The sequence below is a fragment of the Seriola aureovittata genome, chromosome 11 (genome assembly GCF_021018895.1).
Source record: "Seriola aureovittata isolate HTS-2021-v1 ecotype China chromosome 11, ASM2101889v1, whole genome shotgun sequence".
Lineage (NCBI taxonomy): Eukaryota > Metazoa > Chordata > Actinopteri > Carangiformes > Carangidae > Seriola > Seriola aureovittata.
This window is the reverse complement of record NC_079374.1, coordinates 15,426,129-15,433,709: the sequence shown is the minus strand read 5'-3', so window position 1 is coordinate 15,433,709 and position 7,581 is coordinate 15,426,129. Positions and strand designations below refer to the sequence as shown.

At 42.4% G+C, this 7,581-nt stretch overlaps 1 long non-coding RNA gene across 1 annotated transcript; it reads right to left on the bottom strand.

Annotated features, from left to right (window-relative positions):
* Window positions 1-1,291: 1,291 nt before the first annotated feature.
* LOC130177243 (uncharacterized) lies at window positions 1,292-6,373 on the bottom strand. The gene is made up of 3 exons (XR_008828991.1): window positions 6,286-6,373; window positions 1,476-1,540; window positions 1,292-1,375 (listed from the first exon to the last, which is right to left on the bottom strand). It is a non-coding gene; the product is annotated as an uncharacterized LOC130177243 (long non-coding RNA).
* Window positions 6,374-7,581: the final 1,208 nt, after the last annotated feature.

Here is a 7,581-nt window from a genome sequence, read left to right as displayed (position 1 = left end):
TTTTCCTTGCATGAGAAGCAAGGAAAAGTGTCCTAGTCTGTTAACCCGCCACCAGAACAAATAGGTGCATCTGCCGAACTGTGCTGACGGGGCTGGAGAGGATAGAATTACATGTTATTATGTTCATTTTAAATCTGGATATTTTTCCTAATTTTCTCACATTTTTACTTCCCTTTGAAAATGCATAGACATCACTTCCCTCTCCTCAACACGTGTAATTGCAATTTGCAAGAGCTAAACTAATTTTACGACACAGGAACACCTGTATTCATCTCCATATTAATAGAAAACAGGAAGTATAAATCCCAATTTTCCAGCCGCCGGTGTCAGTGAGGATGTTCCTTGAGGGAAAAGGCTGTCTCGTCTCCATTAAAATATTGGTGCTCTCCCCCCGCTTTTTCTCTAGAGCATCGCTTTTGAGCCGAAATCAGATATCATAATTATGAATGGCACCCAATCTACATCACCGGGCTTGACACTTCTAATATCCATATGTGCCAATGTACATTTAAGTTTCCACTGTTAAGGTGTTCTCTGTGTTGAGTTATAGATCTGTGTGGCGCCGCTCTAGAGTACAGGCCCCTGTGAGTCTCATTTAGCTGTGGAAAAGGGAGGTTTGACTGATAGGCTCATTTGGATTAGGCACAAGCTCACTGTCCCTTAGAAAAGAAGAGAACAAACTTTCACCCGTCTGTTGAAGCCCCTAAAATCTGTTAATCTCACATAGTCAAACTCGGCTATCAACAGAGCAGGAAAACCTGTCCCCATTATAAATCAACACATCATTCCTAATGCTATAGGGGGCATTTTACTTTGTCCACTTTGACATATCTATGCAAGCTTATGTGGTTACTATCTAATGATCGCTACGTTTAGAAATGTAACCATTAATGAGCGTGAGCCCCACTCTGGGCTGTGTCAGCGTTCCTGCATCCTGCTCTGTGTGTACGTCATTACACCATAGACAGGAAAGCGCAGGAGCCATAGTCAGGTCAGGCTCTACAAAGCTACGGCCGATGTAGGTGGTCTACGTCGCCTCATTAGTAACAACATGAGCAGTGGTCTAATGAACTTAAGACAATGCTAATTAATGGAGGAGAACAAAGGCTTAACATTTTTAGAAAGTGTGAAGCACTGAGTCTGCTTGTATGACAGCGTTTAAGCCACCTTAATCCGCTTGTGATGCGGAGCATGGTGCCTCGACCGCACAGCGCCGGGGCAGGTCAGAGGGAGCAGCTCCATACCTCAGCTGATATAGTCACCTGTGACAATCCTTTATGGGCTGATAAAGTAAGGGAAGTCTCTCAAGGAACAGTGCACTGACTTGGCGGAGGGTCTCCCCCGGGAGCAGGTGTCAGGGTTGTCTATCAGAAGGCTGAAAGGAGAAAAGGGACATGTTACTGGGCTCTATTGTATCCCCGTTGTCATTGACTGATCGGGTCCATTTAGCTGGCTTTCACAGTGAATGAAACCACCTGAATAGATGAAAGCGAGACAGCCTTCCCGACAAACAAGGAGCCCTGGAATATTCATGGAGGATCTGTGAGGAAAAGATTAATGTATTAGAAATTAAAATGGGGCCCGGACGTATGATCTTGCTCTAACACTTGGCCAGACCTGTGTCACCCGCCGCTAGCGCCTGAAGTCGGCACATGCTGCTGCCAAGGTGGAGAGGAATCATTAAGCACCCTGCCATTGTGTGAGCAGAATAATCAAACTTCACCCACCCCCACCCCACCCCCACCCCCCTCTCCTCCATTCTTTCCCGCAGCACTGACAATGAATAATTCTGGAGCCATTTGCAATGTTAACGGCACCTATCTGGGCCATCCATGCCTTTATGATAAGAGCTCCAAATATGCATTTCAACAGTCTGAACAGAAGCTGCTTCACCGGCATTTCAAAGGACACCTGTCAGTCATCTGAAAGAGCTGTCAGTCTCTGTCACGCAACGGTGCCAGTGAAATGGCCCAAAAGATAATCTTTACTCTCTCTCTTTCTCTCTCCCCACCTCTCTCTTTCAGATCAGAGCAGTTACATTTGCAATAGAGTGACAAGTGATTTACACTGGAAAATGGATTGTGTTTAAACTGAAAAAAAGGGGGTTTATTTTTTTTTAGGCTGCGTTATTCTTTGCTGGTGTACAGCTGTATCAAATATGTTATCATAAATGTGATCTGGGGCTACACTGAATGTCATTATGTGTGATACCATGAGCACTAGACGGGCTACTGAGCTCAAAGGTGACTTTGATAATTCCTATCTCTCTAAACAGAGCTCTGTGTGTATGAGGAGTGGGAGCCGAGATAGGTGGGATCAAACAGGTTTGTGTTTCCAAAAAGTTTGACCTTCTGTTGTTTTTAACTGGAAAGTGTCTTCGAATAGAGATCACTGCTGTGTATTTTATCTACTGTGTGGGACAACAGTGCCCAGCTATCTTTCTATAGATTTTTACTTAATAACATCTCTCTGCTGAACAGAACAGATTTGCTTGAATGATTTTTTAAATTTTTTTATCTTAACCTACTAAACCAGTTTGTTGCAGACTGTATTTGTACAGCCACTTGGTTGGCAAGGAGGCAAGTGAAGCCCACTGCCCCTCCGCATGTAGGCCAGTAATTTGTTAAGCACGACTAACTTGTGTGCCACCAGCTGTTGGTGATATTTACAGCTGAGTGCAGAGGATGCGTTTGGGCCCCAGCTTGCAGGGCCAGGGCAGCAATGGGCCCAGTCCCACTCCCCTTATGGCCACTCCATGGGCGAGGACAGCCAGCACTCACAGCACAGGCCGCAATACCATAAAGTCACAACACAGAGGTGCACAGAGTGACACAAAACAAATTTTTGTACATAGTCTGGACAGCTTGCTGGCTCGGCAGAGTATGGAGTAAGCCATGTGCTTGTGAGTATGAATCTGGAGAATGACCTTTATGACAAGTCATCCTCTCCACAATTTACTCTGTCACTCTCCAAAACGTACAATCCAATAAGGCAGAAGAGACCCTTAGTATGGATGGCCCAGTTGTTTCCCTGCAGTACACCGCTCTTCCAATCATGAAAAGATCACAGATAAGTTATGGAACATTATATCATGCATACCAGACATCAGTAGCACATTTGGTTCACTGAAGTCCACTACAACTGCCTGAAACTGTCTTCAATGTGCTCCTGGGAACTCTGCCAAAAGCCAGAGTCACTTTAGTTCATCCAGCACAAGCCAATACAAAGCTCTGTGGAAACCCTTATGCTTACCCATCCAAAATTCTTTGTTGTTTTCCAGCGAGTCAGGCCATTTTCACACAGAACAAACAGCAATTCGACGAGCAATTTGAATTTTGGGCACTCCTCTTTGTCACATAGTTTCCACACCATGTCCGCTCCTTCAACAATCTCTTCATTGTGGCTCAGGGAGGACATGGTTCAAGAAGTGAGTCACTCGATGAATGTTCACTTTCATTTCAGAGCGCAGTAGGCTGGCATAATCCCTGATACTGAACCCTGACTCACCAGGTCTTTTTTAGATTGTGCGTTCTGTCCTTCTTCCATTGTGAAAAAAAGGACTTGCACTCGCACATTTGACTAGATAAAGTTCAGCTACACACTCACTGATGAAATCACATGTGTCAGAAAGACAACAAGGCTGTTGTGAACAAAAACATTACAAGGAAACCCACTGAAGACAAATGAGCGCACGTTCAAATAATTCACGAGTGAGTAAAATGTTATGAGTTAATCAAATGAAGTGAATAAGGGAACAAAAGCGAGTAGTTATCTTGTCTGCAGTTTTTTTTCTCCCCCCATTTTGAAATCCTCACACAAATGAATGTCAATAGATGTTCTTGTACAACAGCTTTCTTACAAATTATTCAGTGACTACAATTTTGCAGTTGAAAAAGTCACACACAGAAAGCCATTTACCTGAGTCACAAATGAGTATGTAATTGAGTCCTTAGGGAAAATAACTCAGCTTAACTACTGGAAATAATGTGTAAATTCAATACATTTCCTAATGAGCTCATTTGAGTTTGCTGCAATTATATTTGCTATTCTAGGTGCAGATAGGATTCTGCAGCTGAGTTGAGGTGAATAAAACCACAGCTCCCTTGTATTCATTAAAATTAGCATATGGACCTGTCAACACTTCTCAGAGGCGCGTTGTAACAATGCCATTTAGCCCTGCATCAAGCAATGCCAATGGAATGAATGCATGTGGTGGGTAAATGCCTCCCCACCCCTAGCGACAGGGGTGGAAAAGGACTGGCAATGCTGGCTCTGACGCACAAAAGAGGCTGCGTTTTAACAGCCAGGCCCTGGCCTCTGACCAGGGGCCATCCACATCAACACTGCTTACACTCCACCATACCTCCCAGCTACCGGCCCAGCCAACCAGCTCCACACACACACTGAGACAGACAGCGAGAGGAGCGAGGCAGGAGAAATGAAGACCGCCAGTGTGTGAGCATGTGTGTCTGTGTGTGCATGGAGGTGTGCAGATAGCTGTGGGGAAAGCAGAAAAGAGGAGATAGAAATAAAGATAGGTAGCTCTCTGCAAAGTGAGCCTTTGTGTCTTCCCTTTAACAGCTGTCTATTGATGTTCCTTGACAAAGTGTTTTTGTTTATCTAAATAACAACACGAAAACTTCAAAAATAAATTATTTCCAATAAATACTCAGAGTATATCTATGGATAAACTTAAAAAATATTCTTATCAAAAGGTGCCAGGAATGAGAGGCATGTGAAAAAAAAAAGAGCTCCTTTATTGTTGTTTGTCATCGTTACGCTGAAGCTGCCAGTGAGAGAAGGTATTGTTGCTCAGTGGAGCACACAAGGCCCGAGTTGCATTGTTGTGCCAGGATTTTAAAACAGGCGCGAGTTATCAATAGACCACAGACTATTCGACTCACTCATCTGTGCCTCTCGATACACTTCAGAACATCGCGCGCCCAACAGCCAGCCACGATCTCACACAATTGGGCTGCTTTACTGACAGACACTTTGTTTTCAGGTGCGGATCCAGGTCTATGTCTAATGGATAGACATCATCCCACAGCTCTCCGCCTCTCCATTCAGTTCATATACATTACCATTAGACTGACAACACTATTTCAATTAATGAAATCTCATCAGGCAATTTGAATATTAGTAGCCACACTGTATTAAGACATAATTAACCTTGTGATTTGCTTGTGACAGCAGAAATGGAGTCAGTGGATTCAACCCCATGAAAGAGGACACGGGAATAAAAGACTATGGCTAAGGAGAAGACAAGGCCTCAGCTGGGCTCAGCACTGATCTACACACTGTGATTACCTGGAGCACAAAACCGAATGTAAGGGCCTTGGGCTGGCTTTGATATTTCCATCGTTCGTTTGTCTGCTATGACCTGGACTACATCTAACAGACCTAGACTGGAGGTCAGTAGAAATCAAGGGAGAAGAGAGGAGAGGAGAGGAAAGGAGAGGAGAGGAGAGGAGAAATTCAAATTAGAAAAGGAGCACAGTTGAAAACTTCCACTTCCTGTTTTACCCCAGATGGTGACTCTTAAAATGGCCAAGCTCATACAGGGTTTTTCTCTCTCTTTCTCTCGCTCTCTCTCTTGCACACACAATCTTTTTTTCTGTCTCCTTCTCCGTCTAACTCACACACACTCACACACCAACACTCATTACGGTTACCTTTTGTCCAGTATTGGGTGCTATTACCACTCCCACCCCAGCACTAAAAGAACTGGAACCAACTTTATTCTGTCAGGGTGCTTATTAAAAGATTACATATTCACACTTCTGTAGAACAGACCCTTAATGAGGATGAAGGGAGACTCATACAGTTTGTATTCACTTTATGACCCTACTCAAGAACTGTTGGATAATGGCAGACACAAATAAGAAGAAGAGTATTGGATTTTAAACATATAGTATAAATACGGTATGTATACGCTCTTTTCTCTTGTTTGGCAATGACACGCGGATGTTAAGGACAGCACCTATGGACTGGCAGATGAGGGGGCGGCTCATTCGCAAAGAGGACTGAAGGTATGCTCCAATTATCCAGGTATCACACAGCTAAAACTGTTAGCACATCCTGCCATGTGATGGTGGCCTAAAAGGAGGCAACACTTCATTAAGGACAAGACTTTAAAAAATTCATTCATCTCGAGGTATGTTATGGTTATTAAAAATCAACAAAAGTTTAAAACTTACATTTGCAACTGACCCTGTTAAAGAAGCTTTTTGCAAGTTTTGCTATTGCTACATAGCTATTGCTAAATAACAGCTGTTTACTTACCAGTCAAGAAGAAACATTGCGAGTTCAGCATCAAACACACAGAGCTGTCTCCAGCGGTGGAAAGCCAATGTAAACTCTAGTGTCTTTAATGCCTTTTCTTCCACTGGAATTAGCATGCTAACCAGCTAGCCCTGGCCCGTCTTGTCACTTTCTGATAGCGACTCACGGTAGCCTCCAGGTTGCCCTAAGACATAGTGCTGCACAGAGGAAGTATTACAGCCTCTTGTTTTTAGAAAGCCAACTCTGACCAAAACTTTTAGTCCATCGTACCCATTCCCGGGAAAAAAACATGTTCAGCAGTACAGAAGACTTAGCAAAAAATGGTTCCTGGATTTACCAGAGTAAGTGGTTTACATGAAAGAGGTGAGATTTGTAATTAATTTTCTGTTGGTCAGTATCTCACACACATGGCCATTGATCAATGAAAAAGTCTAGGTTGGTAATCTAATGACATCTAAAGGTTTTTGACTAAGCTAAGTATAGATGAAAAGGCACCCAAAAAATTGTAGAATTGGGAGGGTCTGTAAAACTGTCTATATGTGTATGTATATATATATATATATATATATATATATATATATATTACTACATCCCACTCAGATATGAAAATATTAGGTAGGAAGTTATTATGTTTTGTTTCACAGGATTAGTTAATTATGTAGGATTCATGTTTTCATATTATTGCAAAAAAAGGGTGAGGCAGTGAATTTAACAGTGAATGTTAATGCAGACTGAAATGCAGACAGCCAGGTAGGTAGATAGATCTGATCATCATATATCTTCATGATAATTTAATTGGAAGTTAATTTGTCTAATGAAATACAAATTAAAGAAATGCATTGTTATCAAAACTTTTTAACTCTACATTATGAGAATAAAGTTAGTTGATGGATCAAGTCCTGCTCCTACATGGGAATTTAACCGCATTTTAAACCTGCCTTAGCTTTCAATGACAGCTCACAACCGTTTCTCAAAACATGTTTTTGTGTGTAGAATAATACAGCCAAGCTCAAATTTCTCTCGTCCCTTCAAGCGCAAAATACAAAAGGCCTTGGTTGCCACTACCCGATTCAATCAAGTGTGTTACATTGTATACCCATGGGCAACAAGGCGACTTCTATTTTAATTAATAATGTAATACCCTGGTCTCAAAGGCTTGGCCCTTGGCATTCTTGCTGCTTTTTTTGTAAATACTCTCAAGATCCCAGCAAAGATGCTGGGAGCATTTTTCTACACTCAGACTCATGCAACTGGATTTCATACATAATGTTTGAAAGTAAGACTCTCTAGCGTTTC